Source organism: Pan paniscus, chromosome 14 (genome assembly GCF_029289425.2).
Source record: "Pan paniscus chromosome 14, NHGRI_mPanPan1-v2.0_pri, whole genome shotgun sequence".
In the NCBI taxonomy this organism is placed as follows: domain Eukaryota; kingdom Metazoa; phylum Chordata; class Mammalia; order Primates; family Hominidae; genus Pan; species Pan paniscus.
In genome coordinates, this window is record NC_073263.2 from 92,738,436 (window position 1) to 92,753,746 (window position 15,311).

At 35.0% G+C, this 15,311-nt stretch overlaps 1 long non-coding RNA gene across 1 annotated transcript in view; it reads right to left on the reverse strand.

Moving 5' to 3' along the window:
• LOC130540729 (uncharacterized) overlaps window positions 1–12,621 on the reverse strand; it is an 83,489-nt gene extending 70,868 nt beyond the window's left edge. Inside the window, exon 1 of the long non-coding RNA XR_008954723.2 lies at window positions 12,553–12,621. This is a non-coding gene — a long non-coding RNA (uncharacterized LOC130540729). The remainder of the gene's footprint in view (window positions 1–12,552) is intronic.
• Between the last annotated feature and the right edge of the window lie 2,690 nt (window positions 12,622–15,311).

The window sequence follows — 15,311 nt, forward strand, 5'->3', positions numbered from 1 at the left end:
CCTTATTAAATATACTCTCATTACTGATTCTAATTATGAAAATAAACCACACATGGCCTCCAAATCACATTTTTTCTTTTTTCTTTTTTTCTGAGACAGAGCCTCGCTCTGTCACGCAGGCTGCAGTGCATTGTTAAAATCTCAGCTCACTGCAACCTCTGCCTCCCAGGTTCAAGCATTTCTGGTACCTCAGCCACCCGAATAGCTGGGTTCCAGGTGTGCACCACCACGCCTGGCTAATTTTTTTGCATTTTTAGTAGAGACAGGGTTTCTCTGTGTTGGCCAAGCTGGTCTCGAACTCCTGACCTCAAGTGATCTGCCTGCCTCGGCCTCCCAAAGTGCTGCGATTACAGGCACGAGCCACCACCCCTGGCCTAAATAACTTCTTAAAAATAATATGTAATTATAACTTCAAATGTTATAAATGTAGAAGAAACCTATTAGAATCCCTGATTTTTCAGTGGCAAAAGTAACATCTCTCTCCTATTTTTACAGAGGAAAAAAAAAGCTGATACCTATACATATACAGGTATAGTGTAATATAATATATACACAGAATACAATAAACGTAATAATATATACGTATATCACACATGTCTATTAAACAGCAATCATTCATTCTATCACCACATGTTGAATGCCTATAATATACCAGGCACTCTTCTGGAGAAAATAACTTGACATCTAAGGTTAAAGTAAAGATCTGACGTAACAAAGTCTATTTTACATGAACATGATTGCTTTTAAACACCTTCTGATAAAGAAAAATAATCCTAACATTTTGTATATGAAGGGTATTGTAGACCCACTATGGGTTTTGACTCCAGAATGACCTGGTTTCAAGTAACTGTTGCATCGTTTACTAGATATGTGATTTATGTAAGTTACTTATGTGATTTATGTAAGTTACTTTAAGTTCTTTCAAAAAAGAACTTATGTAAGTTACTTTATGTTCTTTCAAAAAAGAACTTATGTAAGTTCTTTCATCTATGAAATGGAGACAATAATGTAGATTTTTAGGGGGTGGTTGTTGCATGATAATTATACACACACACACATATAGCTTAACACCATACCTAACACATCCTTCAAAAGGCAATTCTTATTGAATCTCATTGCTGTGACTCAGGAAATAATCATGTACAATGACACTGTATTAGTTTTCTATTGCTTCACTAACAAATTATCACAAATATAGCCACTTAAACAGAAGTTTATTATTATTTTATGGTTTTACAGATCATTAGTACAACACAAGTTTCACCAGGCTAAAATCAAAGGAACCACACTTCTTTCTGCACACTCTAGGGAGGAAAAAAACCTGTTTTCTTACCTTTTCCATATTCTAGGGGCCACCCACAATTCTTGGTTTGTGGCCTCTTTAATCTATTTTCAAAGCCAGCGACAATGGGTTGAGTCCTCTCATCACATCTCTCTGGCCACCAGAAAACCAGAAAAGGTTTTTTGCTTTTAAAGACTCATGTGATTGCATTGGGCCCACAAAGATAACTTAAGATAATCTCCCCCATCTCAAGGTCTGGAAACAATCACATCTGCTAAGTCCCTTTTGCCCTGCATGGTAACACATTCACAGGTTTCAAAGATTAGAGCACGCACATATTTAGACAGCACTATTCTACCTACTAAAGGCACCATGGGACCAACTGGAAGGGTCCTGTATTGTGGCAACAAGTGGCAGGATCTCAGATGTAACTATTGCTGCTGCTGGCATTGGACTTCCTTAGAAACTTGTAACTTAATGCTGAAGAAACTTTCCATTCTTCCTCTACCCATGTGAAATCGTGTTAGTGTAAATGCTGTTAAGTTAGAAGCAATCATCACGCTCTACGACTGTCTTAAGAGAGCAGTGCAAAGTCAGAATTAAAAATAAGCCCATTTATGCTGAGATCCTTGGGCTCTCTGACACTACTTTCATGTCCCTAATCAATATATCCCATGGCTGCAACTACCTGGGGCTTTACTGTTTAACCATTTTACACTCTCTGTGAATGTTCTTCTCCACAGTGTATATTCTTCTCAATAGTCTTAGCAAGACAGCATGACTGGTTTGGCAGCTTCGTCTGGATTAAGCAAATGAATTATTCTAAATGGATCTACCTAAGTAGTTTGATCCTGCCACTACCTCACATGTTCTGTCTAACGAACAAAGATGTAATGAACAATTTAAGTAAATCATTTGGCCACTATATTAATTCCTTTCATCTTGTAAAGAAAATAACATATTTGCCATTTTAAAAAGCAATGAAATAGAGTAGAAATTTTGTTTTACCTAGTCTTAAAATCAAGGAATTTAATGCAACTTCATTAAAGCCAATGAATATTTTTGGTATATCTACAAAGTTATGCACCAGGGCCTCAGTAGACAGACCACATTTGTTCATTGCACTCAAAGATGCTAAACTATAATGGAGGTAAAAACCCATAGATTCTACTATCCTAACCCCTCATTTAAGCAATAAGGAACTGAATTCCAAAAGATTTAAATGCAACTGATTCCACCTTTGATGCATAATCCACCTTCATATCCCCCAAAGTAGAATTCATTAGCAAGATTGGGCTTCTGAGATTAGGGAGGTCAAGGCATTCAGCAGAACACTGACTCTAATTATCTTGGTAATCCAAGAGAGAAAAGTGGTGCAAAAGATACCAAGCACATTAATAATATTAGAGGAGCAATAATACAAATAGCTAGAGCTCCCTTGTCAGACACATCAGGGCTTTCATTCCAGTCCAGTATGTTAGCTTGTGATCTTCACCAAACTGCTTGACCTTTCTAAGCCTCAGATACCTCATCTGCAAAGCATGGAGACATCATAGCATGGAATATAAAAATGCAGACATCTGGCTTCAGAATCACGTGGGTTTGAATGTGATTCTGCCATCTTCAAATTGGGTAATGTTGAGCTCATTCACCTCCTTTAATATTACTCTCAGTAATATTGGAATAATACCTGCCTCAAAGGTATTATTAACTCCTTGTTACAGGGAGTAAACGGGGTACATAGAACACTTAGGGCAGTGTCTGAGTAACAGCAAGAAGTCAGTAAATAGTAATAAGTGTTACTGCAAATTAATTTGATGATGCTTTGTGAAGATTAATAAATGCAAACCAATTCCCTCATATATTACAATTGTTATGGTCTGATGTTTATGTCTTCTCAAAACTCATATGTTGAAATCCTCACTGCCAAGGTGATGGTATTAAGAAGTGGAGACTTTGGGAGGTGATTAAGTCATGATTTGGTTTAATGCCCTTGTTATACCAGCCTGAATGAACTATTAAAGCAATGTTGTGACTGTCTACATTCTAATAGTAATTGTATATTTTCAAAGTCTCTTTAACCACGGACCCTATCCTCATGCCCCAGCAACTGAACGGTTAATTTTTCCTCATTTCACAAAGTAGAAGTTTGACTTTGGTAAGGTCCAAATGGTTCAGGATCAAATATTAAAGTAGGAATGAAGAAAGAATTCAAACTCAGTGACCTCTGGCTCTCTATTCACTGCTTTAACTATTAAATTATATCACCTTGGCAGTTTAACAGTACACTAGAAACATTTTCAAGGAAGATTATCTATATACACAACTCTTGGCACCATAAATATTTGTCTGAATTTATCCTGCTCCAGGCCAATCAACACCTTATGAAACTTGTGATTTAAAAGGCTTCGATTTTTATTCATGCGGTGTTAATATAATGGAAAACAATTCAGTATCTCCAGCAGGAATGATTTTACAGGCATTAAGCAGGTGGCAGACTACATAAACTTTAACTTTCTTGACATTTTTAAACAACTAATATAGTTTTAAAGCATGTACCTTTTTGTGTCATTTAAATAGGAAAATTATTAATGATAAAGTTTGTAAGAGACATAAATTTGAAGCATTTTGTTTACATTGAGTTAAGGATATATAAACTTTGATAAATGTTAATGGAAGTTACCAACACGCATTCCTTTCATAGCAATGGAAGACCTCTCTGTATAATTCCCAATAACCCTTTTAACTTGTGAAAAGTGAATAAGGAACTGGAGTGCATAGAACACCAAAGTATAATAAGAGCAGAAATAAGTGAGCTTACTCCAGTTTATTCCCGAGTTAAATACTAAGAAATAATTCCAAACAAGTGCATTTCATGAAGCTTATCTTTCATGGCACTTTTCTTCTGACCTAGCCCAAAGAGAATGCCCTAATTTTTTACTATTCATTCCCCCATAACAATTCCCTGGCTTCCTTCCTTACCTGCTGTGCTTTTGTAATGCTGTATTGAATTAGAACTATAATTAGTCAGCATCTACTCATTTAGTCCATGAGTGTGTATTTAGCACCAGGTACTATTTGTGACAATAGACAAGACAGCCGTCCCTGTTCTCCAAAAGCTTATAGTCCAGTGGGGAGAACACAAATTAAGCAGAAGGTTTCAAAACAGTGTGATAGTATCTAAGGCATGTAATGTGAAAAGGGCTAAGGCTTAGGTAAATAGAGTGTTCCGGAAATGCATGGAGATAATGTAGCTAAATAACTTCAAGGACTCAGATGCTAGACCAAGAGGGCCTATTGAGCAAGGCACTGTGTTGGGACATTGTAAAATATAAATTCAACCCCTGCTGCCCAGAAAATTCACTGTAATTGGGAAGATAGAGGCCAAAGCTTTCTCTCCTTTTTTCCACAACCAAACTGCCTCCTAGACATCTTCACTTGGATGTCCCACCAGAGCTAAAACTTATTAGGCTCAATGCTTGTTTGTTTTCTCCTCCAGTCCCCAGACCAGATCCTCACCTCCAACATTCTCTGTCTAAGCAACTGGCCCCAACCCATCTAGTTACTAAATTAGAATGAGAAGGAGCATTCCGTGGGTCACTTCCTAGTTCCCCTCTCACTTTGAAAGCATAGGACAATGTTTGGGAGGGTGAGTAATAACAAGATGGGAATAGTTCACAAAGGTTTCATGTGACAAGCTGAAAACTGTAGGCATTATCCTATAGACAATTGTGCCATTCAGTCACTGCTAGCATTGCCTTGTCATATAGCTAAATGAAAGAATATATTTATAAGGCACTCTGAATTTTCATTAGTGATAAATAGGCTCTGATTAATTTTAATGTCTGGCTAGGAAACAGGGAGAAAATTTGTTAAATCATAAAATGCATTCTAAAGTCAAACATTAATAGGAAGGGATCGTTATTTAAATTAAAAAATTCCATGTGTGCATGTGAATATATACATATAAATAGCGTATTCTAAAGCCAAATATTAATGGCTATAAAACTTTTTACAAGGAGCATACCAGATAATTCATATCAAATAGTATCTCTTGAAACTAATTATCTCTGTTGGCCACATAGACACAAGTTGAACATCCCTAGTCTGAAAATCTGAAATCCAAAATCTTCCAAAATCCAAAGCTATTTTCGGTAAAACACAATATCACAAGTGGAAAATTTCATACCTGACGTCATGTGATGGGTTGCAGTCAAAATTTTGTTTCATGCACAAAATTATTACAAATCTTGTGTAAAATTATCTTCAGGTTATGTGTATAAATGTGTATGAAACACAAATAAATTTCGTGTTTAGACTTGGGTCCCATCCCCAAGATTTCTCATTATGTATATGTGCATATTCTAAAATACCCCCCAAAAACCTGAAATCTGAAACACTTCTGGTCCCAAGCATTTGGGATAAGGGATACTCCACCTGTAAATGTTTATAAGCAATGTTTTTGCATTGAATAGACCTCCACTGACATCGTGCCTGTGATATTTTTCTACTACATGACCTTGGGCAAGTCATTTAACCTCTCTGAGTCTCAATATCCTCACTTATAAAATGCATATAAACCCAACCTTTCAGGTTTTTATGTGAGCATTAAATAATATAATTGAAGCATAAATATATGGTAATAATTCAACAAATTATAACTACAACTATACTCACTTCGAAGAGAAGCCATGGAGAAAGATGGCATTTTGCTTAGGAAGAGGTCATTTTAAAGCATCAGCTGGCTTTTTGAGGGAGCAGCATTTAGTAGCTATATGACATATTCTAACAAGATGGTGGAAAATGATAAACTAAAAATTATCCGGATGCAAACACCTAGAAACACTGGATAAAATCCACCTAAATCCATAGTTGAAAGTCCAAGAATAGGAATACTCAGGAGTCAGAAACAAAAGAGAGTTGAAAAACTAAAGCAGTATGTGAATATACTGGCAGCTATCCTTGCCGTGGATGATAGATGTGGACAGCTTCCATAAACTTACAGCCTGGGTTTAAATACCATGAGTGACAAGAAATGAGGCCTTGGGCCCAAGCAGGAGGAGGAAGTTAGAACTAAAACCCCTACCGAAATCTGGGACCTCAAAATATTTCACTATCAATGACAAGTAGACTAAGGCAAAAATATACTCACATACAAAATAAAAAGGAAGCTATGTCTCTGCCATGGGCTTAGGTAGGGAAAAAAAGAGACTCTCCCCTGAGTATCAAAAACCATTGACCAGCACCTTGCATGGATTTGCAGTTCAGAATTCTCCTACTAGTTTGTTTAGGAACTCCCAAGCCAAGATATTAGCAACAATAGCAAAATGATTCTGAGTGTTGATAGCTTGTAGGGTATCTGGTAGAAGCAAAAGCAAATCTGCATTGGAGTGCCACGACTTCCACCTAAGCTCACTATATACCTACAAGTACACTAAAATTGCAATGCCAAAGGTAGAAGCAAAAGCAAATCTGCATTGGAGTGCCACGACTTCCACCTAAGCTCACTACATACCTACAAGTACACTAAAATTGCAATGCCAAAGATATATTTAAAGTTACTTTTAAATATTCCACTATGAGCAATGATTAGCAGGGACAGCCAAAAGGATTAGAATCCCACAAACTTTATATTATAAAAGACTCTGATAAACCCTCTGGAAATGAGCATGTTTAAAATTATTGAATGAGAAATCAACCTCTAAAAAGAACAAGACACAATGGAAAAATACTGGCTAGATTTGAGAAAGAACAATTCAAACTTGTAAAAGTAAAAAATATAATCATAGAAATTAAATCTTAATAGGCAGATGACACAGGAGATAAAACAAAATATAAGGCACAATTGACAAATTGAAAGATAAGGAAAATACCTAAAATGTATCAAAGAGGGATAAGGAATTAGGAAAATAAAAGACTATTTAAGCATCAAAGAAAACAAGATGAGATGTTCAAATATACAGCTATTTGGAGTTCTGGATAGTGATAACAGAGGGAATGTAGAAATATTACTCAAAAATATAACGGCTGTGAATGTTACTAATTGATAATGTATTCAGGCTGTCATTCATGAGTCAAAAAGCAAAAGATCCTCTCAAGATTAATAGATGGGTGGGTAGATAATAGATGGATGATAGATAAATAGATACATAGGTAGACATGTATCTGGATAGATAGATAGATAGATAGATAGATAGACAGACAAATAATATTGAAACTGTATAGTTACAGTTATAGAGAAGGTATTTAAAGCAACCAGAAAAAAAGGACAGATTATTTACAAGGGATCAACAATAGACTGACAACAAACTTCTGAACAATAAAAGACAGAAGACATTACATTCAAAAGTGAGGAGAAAGTAAACCGTTAACTTAGATTTCTCTATTTCTGTAAGGCAAATAGCTCTGTCTACTAGTGGAAAAAGTGAACTGTATATTACATTTATTTCTTTGGAGAAACTTTCAACACGGACTATAACCTTATTTGACTACATTACATACATCCTTCTAAAAGGCAAAATAACTGAATAAAAATACAAAACAAGATCCCTTGCAGCCCTATGATTCAGCAGTTTGGGGATTTAAAATCCAATACTTCATCTTTGAAGATGCTAATTTTGAAAGTGAGTGTTATTCTTCCAGGTCCCATGTGCCTCAAAACAAACAAAAACTACGAACAAACAATGAATATGAAATCTCTCCTAGAGACATTTAATTTAATTTGCCCTTAAAATATGACATAAAACCAGCAGTATACAGTAGTCATCACTAAGTTTTTTGTGGCATAATTTTAATTGGTTCGAAAATCAACGGCCACCAGATCTTGCTCTATTTATAACATTAAAAAGTAGGAATTCGTGGATTTCTTACATTTGACCACCAAAAGATATGGCAGCTCTGAGTTATTAGGCCGTGCTGCCCTATTTAAAAAACAAAAGCAGAAAAGCCAATTAATACACCTTATTATTAAAAATTGTGAGGTTTTGACACTGAAAGGTATTTTTATCTTGCAGCTTGGTGAAATATTCCTAGCGGAATTCATACGAAGTGGAGAGCCAGCTGGGAGAAAGGGAGGCTTTGAAGTGGCTGTGCCTGGGAGGGACTCTCAGCGTCAAGGGGCTGCAGAGCTCTGATATCCCGTGGGTGCCTGAAAGAAGCTTTTTCTCTGTTTATGAGTTCTCAATCAGTTAGATACTTTCTGTCTTCACTAATAATTTTCATATTACAAATGTGATTACAGAGGTTTATATTTTTTTCCAAATCAAACAACTGGGTAAATTTCAATATAAACTCTTTCCAGTCTATGCATGTATAAGTATTTTAAATATTCTACATACCTTTAAAAGATACTTGGACTGCCTGATAAATAAGGTTAGCAATTTTAATGACTGCAGTTGAATATGTCTCTTACAAGAATGGAGATAACATTAATTCTTTCATATTGATTAAATCTTTAGCAATTTCCTAACTGTATTCAAAAATATATACTGTATGCCCAATAAAATCTGCAGATTAAGAAATAAGCTACGTTTATATTGTGTAACTTCCTATTATTTTTCTTCATAAACTACAATGACATCTTTAATTTTTTTTTTTCGAGACATCAAAACAAGAAAGAAAAAAAAACATTTAAAGAATGAAAATAGACCAGGCCTTCACATCCAGGTTAAACAGATATCTTTGTTCAGAACTACAAACAAATATATAAAACAGCCAAAAATCATCCTACTCACCAGCACCTTCAGGCTATTACAAGAATTGAAAGGCAGCCAAAGATTTGTTCTCTAACAAGTACTCAAGTACTCTAATACTAACATGAAATGGTATGACAGTTACCCTCACAGGATGATTACTTTTGTTTCATAAACCATCTTAAACACGAAATTATTAAACTGAAACTTGGTTGGTTTGTTTGTTTGTTTGTTTGTTTGTTTGTTTTTTGAGACGGAGTCTCGCTCTGTCGCCCAGGCTGGAGTGCAGTGGTGCAATCTCGGCTCACTGCAAGCTCCGCCTCCCGGGTTCACGCCATTCTCCTGCCTCAGCCTCCCGAGTAGCTGGGACAACAGGCGCCACGCCTGGAGAAACTTAGTTTTTAAATGATGAAATTAAAGTCACATGTTCATATCCCAGAAAAAGGTGAGTGGAAGTAAGTCTGAATTGTGTAAGACCATTGGGTATGCAGCCGTGATTTCAGGGGAAGCAGCATAGACGTTTTTCAGCTTGTGTTTAAGCTTGGAGTGAATTCCATGGCCTCCCTAGGCCTGTGTTGTCTTTGTTATCACTGCATAGTGATCTCTGCATATAAGAAACAAGGAACAATAATAATAGCTAATGCTTACTAAATAGTGAATATAAACCAGCCTCGTTTTAATCATTTTACATATACCACCTCATTTAGTCCTCATAAAAACCCTGAGGTAGGCAGTCTACCTTATGTACAGTTCCATTTGACAGATAAGAAAGGCAGAGCAGGGTTAATTTACTTGCCTGAAAATCACTGTTAGCAAGAGATGGGCTATTTGAATACAGGTACATTTATACATGCACACACAGAACCTGTGTGTGCACATGTGTGTGTGTGCGTGCGTGTATGTGTGTGTGTGCGAGTCTGTGTGTAAACACAATAACATAAAACCATTCTAATTATTTTCAAGTATACAATTCAGTGACATTAAGTGCATTCACAACATTGTACAACTATGACCCTTATCAAGTTCCACAACTTTTTCATCATCCCAAACAGAAACTCGCTACCTTTTAAGATGAATTCTCTTTTCTCCCTCCCTCAGTCCCACAGCCTGTCTTTTAAACTACTACTTTCTTCCTTTGAGTAAATGAAGTAAAACTGAATTTCTGTAACAAAAACTGGGAGAGAAACAAACTAAAAATCATTTTGTCATACCAAATCCTTAATAATGGAAAGTCTGAGGATGTATTTTAGGCAGAATAAAGATAATACCAGGGAGAAGGTCTGAATATGAGAAGGGATCATAAGCAGAGATATCATTAAATTTTTTATTAAATCTCAACAATGATTGAATAAAGTAGTAGCATTTAATTTCTGTCTTTAAAGATTAGCAGAATTAAAATATCAGGTACCACTGTACGTAAATTAGAAAGGAAGTATGATCAAAGTTAAAGCATTTTAAGGTTCTTGTAATTTTCAGGATGAAGGTAAATGTTTTGATACTTCTAGAAGAATAGATGTGGAACACATAGCTGCTAAACAAGTTGAGGAGAAAAAAGTAAAAGAAAAAAAGACACAAAAAATGAAAGAAATATATACACACACAGCACAACAAAAAATACTTGACATAGCTATATTGATACATAGAATAAAATATGTATCATGAAATACCTGCATTAGAGAAGTAGAAATGCTCAACATTAATAAGTTTAGTGTGTAACCCAGAAATTTAGAAAAAGAACAGAAAATCAAAAACAAAGGAAATAAGAGGAAAGAAATATTTAAAATAAAATCATAACAATGAGAAGCAAAAACATACAATAGAGAGAATCAACAAAGCCAAAAATTAAGCCTTTGGACAGATTAATAATACAGAAAGACTTCTGGCTAGATCAACTGAAAGACAGATAGAAGACACAAAATAAAAAATATTTGTAATAAAAAAGAGACATTACATGCTACAGAGATTTTAAAAGGTGACAAGTTTTTAGGGGCAACAGTAATGTCAAATATCTTGAAAATGTTGACAAAATAGATAAATCCTTTAAAAATACAAATTCCAAACTTTACTCAAAAAGCAAGTAAAAGTTTAATAGTCTTAGAGCCATTAAAGAAATTAAATCAGCAGTTAAAAATCTTCTCCAAAAGAGAACACCAGGTCCAAATGGCTTTGTAGCAGGTAATTCCAATCCTACACAAGTTTTCAGAGAATAGAAAAAAGTGATAGTCTCCTCAATACATTTTGAATGTAGTTCTCAAGCTTGAGATGGAGCACTCAAGCTGTGATACCAAGGAAAAACAAGGAAAACATTACTTATCAATCTTACTTATGAGCATAAATTCAACAAATTGAGCACAGCATTGTTTAAAAGTGTATATATGTCATGACGCAGCCGGAATTATTTCAGAAAGATAGGATTGAATTAATAACAATAAAGTATTAAAATTAGTTACTACTCTAAAAGAATAAAAAAGGAAAATTATGTTATTACCTCAATGGATACAAAAAAAGGGGGGTGGTGAAATTCCGTGTCACTCATAAAAAATCCAAGCAAGGAGACTAACAAGAAAATGACAAGAAAGAAATTTCCTAACCTGAAAAAGAACATGTATAAAAATAGCAGTAAAATAAATGCCACACTTAATGGCAAAACATTGAGAGTATTTGCTTTAAGATAAAGCAGCTTAATGACAAAGATATTCATTATTATCACTTCTATGGCAAAAAAGTAAAACAAAGTAAAATTGCATCCATACTTTGTATCATACATAGACATTAACTTTAAATGGATTCAAGACTAAAACTTAGTTGTTGAAGACAGTTTATCTTCATGACTTCAGAATTGGGAAAGATTTCTTAAGACCCTGAAAGTTCCAATTATAAAGAAAAATATTAATAAACAGTTCATTAAAACTTCAAACTTTTGCTCATCAAAAGATACTGTAAAAGCAATAAAGTAAGATCCATATAGTAGAAAAATATTAGCTACATGCATAACTGCCCAAGGATTAGTATTCATATATATAAAGAACTTCTACATGTTAATATGAAAAATAAAATCCACTAAAAACATGGACAAAAGACCTCTTCTGAAGTTTCAAACACCATGGAAGGAATCACACTTTATTATGTAATCATGATGTCACCTGGTCTCCTCACTACTTAAAATCTAAATAAGATTAATTCAAACACCCAATTGCATGGATTGTGGAAATTCAAAATCTTCCCTAATTATATTCAAATTCCCGGGAATGGAGAAGGTGGAGGTATGCCTTAAATTCTCATAATCTCTTATGATATGATTTTCTTCCTCAGGTTGAATTTTTTACCCCTGCCCTGTGTCTCATGCCTATTTTTATATGTTCATCCTGGGATCATCCCAAATATGGAGCAAAGGTCCCTCTTCTAACCCATCTCCCAAAAGCTACAACGAAATCAAGCCTATTAACTATAACAAAACTTCTGCTGGAGACTTGAGGGTCCCAAAGAGGTTCCAGCATATTCCCCCAAGAAATTTTCACTGACAGATTTATGCCATGTAGCACTCCAGCCTTTAACCTTTCTGGAATCTCTGACACCCACCTCACTTCCAACACTACTTCTCTGGTCCTACCCTCTCTTCTCCATCTGGCTCACAGAAGCAGAACTGTTCCTTCTTTACTTTCATTCCTGCCAATACCCATTCCCTCAGGGTCTCCCTGTCCTAGTGAATGTTGCATAAACAAAACAGTACTGCCCAGAAAGGAGTTCAGGAGGCAGCTGTTAAGATAACATGTTTTCACCCTGCTGCATTTTAAAGAAACAGAACTATGCCAGGATTTGTAGTAAGTAATGATTCTTGTAAAGGTATCTCATACATTGAGAATTTTGAGAGCACTCACATCTATTGAAAATTGATTTGAAAGTTAAGATTTATTAGACTGCACCACTGCATGCTTAACTTTTGACCATATTCCAACAAATTATCATTTGTCCAGACATACGTTTTTAATGTGTTTAATGTCCTATCTAATTCTTCTATAACTTTCAATCAACCAATCTGCCTATCAGCATATCATATAACAAAGGTGGTTTATTTTAGATTAGAAATCTGCTTTACTTTTCAACAGAGTTTAACACTCTTTGTTTTATGCAAACTTTATCAAGAATATTATTTCCATTAAAGAACATCTACATTTTAGGGTCAGCTGATTACTAGAATATTTTACAAGTAATTTTTAAAGTTGATTTTTTAAAATAAAACGTACTCCATGGACATATATCTTAAATCCATCTCCTTCATCCCCACCGCAAGCAATTGTCATGAATGTGACATCTAGCTTGGGTGCCACCAACTGTTCTCCAAATAACAGCTAGTTAAGATCGGAAGCGGTGACCAAAGTGGTTCCCTAGTCATGACTGTGATTGACAAGTTTCCTAAACCACTTCCTCTTCAGGTAATAATGTCTCTCGGTTTTGTGACTTTTTTTATCTCACGTGGGGTTGAAAATTATTCTCAAAATTAATTGACATTTCATTGATAAAAAGAAGAGCCAACTACCAAATTTTTAATAACAATTAAAAAACATTAACATTATTAACACATGGAACAAAGCTTAACACACTCTTTTTGTTCCTTCAGTATCCCTCCTCTTCTTTAAATATTATCACTTTCTTGTCTTAGGTTTCCATATGTAAGAATTGACAGCTAGCAAAACTCACACATAAGTGTTTCTTTCCACAGTTCTCTAGGACTTCTCAAGCAGTTTTCACTACACCATAATGACGTTTACAAATTGTGACATGGAGACTTGGTTGGCAGTTCGAAGGAAAATTGATTTTTTTACTATGAGATTTTAAAACTTCACTTTATGGGGAGACTTTAACACCATCGATGTAGAGGGACGAAATCGCTATAGCCTAACAAGGTCCATAACTGTTACTTCTGACAAAACAAAAACAAGACCTCCTTGTCACCTTGTTTCACAGCTGCCAGGGTAATCATAAACACAAACTACTCGGGGTTTAGTTTGGAGGAACAAGACAGCTAACCTAAAATAGTAATTAAAAATTAAGCCTCCAGCAATCCATTTTGAAAATTTCAAGTCTTCTAAATTCTAGTCAGGCAGGAAATATGTTAAGAAGTTATGACCCTGGTAGAAGTCAGGATTTCCTTTTTTGATGGAAAAGTAGATGAAAACAGAAAAACTGAATCTTAAAGTGAAAAAGGCAAATCTCTCTTTATCAAGTATTTTAGCCTTAGTTGTCTTTTTTTCTCAGCAGATATCTTATCTAAGAATACAAAAGAAGGAGACTTGGAAATTACATATGAATACAGTCAAGACAATAGTTTGCCTCTTTCAGGATCTGAAAATGGTCCCTGACATTGGATGCAGTGATCATGCAAAGAATACATACATATTTTTATTTTATATAAAACACATATATTTATATCTTATATTAAAATAACTATATTTACAATTGTTACTAATTTTTTCATCTTAAAAATAGCCATGGGTTTAGAAATGAATCCTATGATTTGCAACTAAATACTTTCAGTTTTCCAAAAGTATAATTGTTCTGAAAAGGCTAGCTACTGTATAATTTCAGCTACATGGCATTCTGGAAAAGGCAAAAGTATGAAGACAGTAAGATGAGCAGTAGTTGGCAGGGGCTGGGAGGAGGGAGAAGGAGAGACACATATGTCCATAGGTGAAGCACAGAGAATATTTAAGATGATACTATATGATACTTTAATGGTTACTATATGGCATTATGCATTTGTCAAAACCCATAGAACGTACAACACCAAGAGTGAACCCTAATGGAGATTATAGACTTTGGGTGATAAAGAAATATAAATGTATGTTCATCAATTGTAACAAATGTACCATCTGGTGAGGGTCCTTGATGGTGGGGGAGGCTGTGCATTTGCAGGGGCAGGGAGTAAATGTGAACTCTGTACTTTCTGCTCAATTTTGCTGGGAATCTAAAAGTGCTCTAAAAAATAGAAAAGTATAGTTGGCAACTGAGATAAGAACATGGTAAGAGATGGCAGTTACTGCTCTACCAAACCTCACATTAAGGAATCAAAAGTAATAGCAATAAATATTTTAAGAGGAACTATATATGACACTTCAGGAATAAAGTTTGGCCTCAAACGGAAATTCTTGTACAAAAACTTCATAACCATTTGATTGCATGCAAAACAAAGTCATTATAAAGGGGTACACATCTACACATGTTCTGTTGTAAGACTAGAGGTTGCAAAAGAAGTGGGGCTTGTTCAGTGTGTTCAAGTTGCGAACAGATCCATGCTTTAGCAACAAGACTTCCTCAACTGAAAATAGAACTTTTGAGTT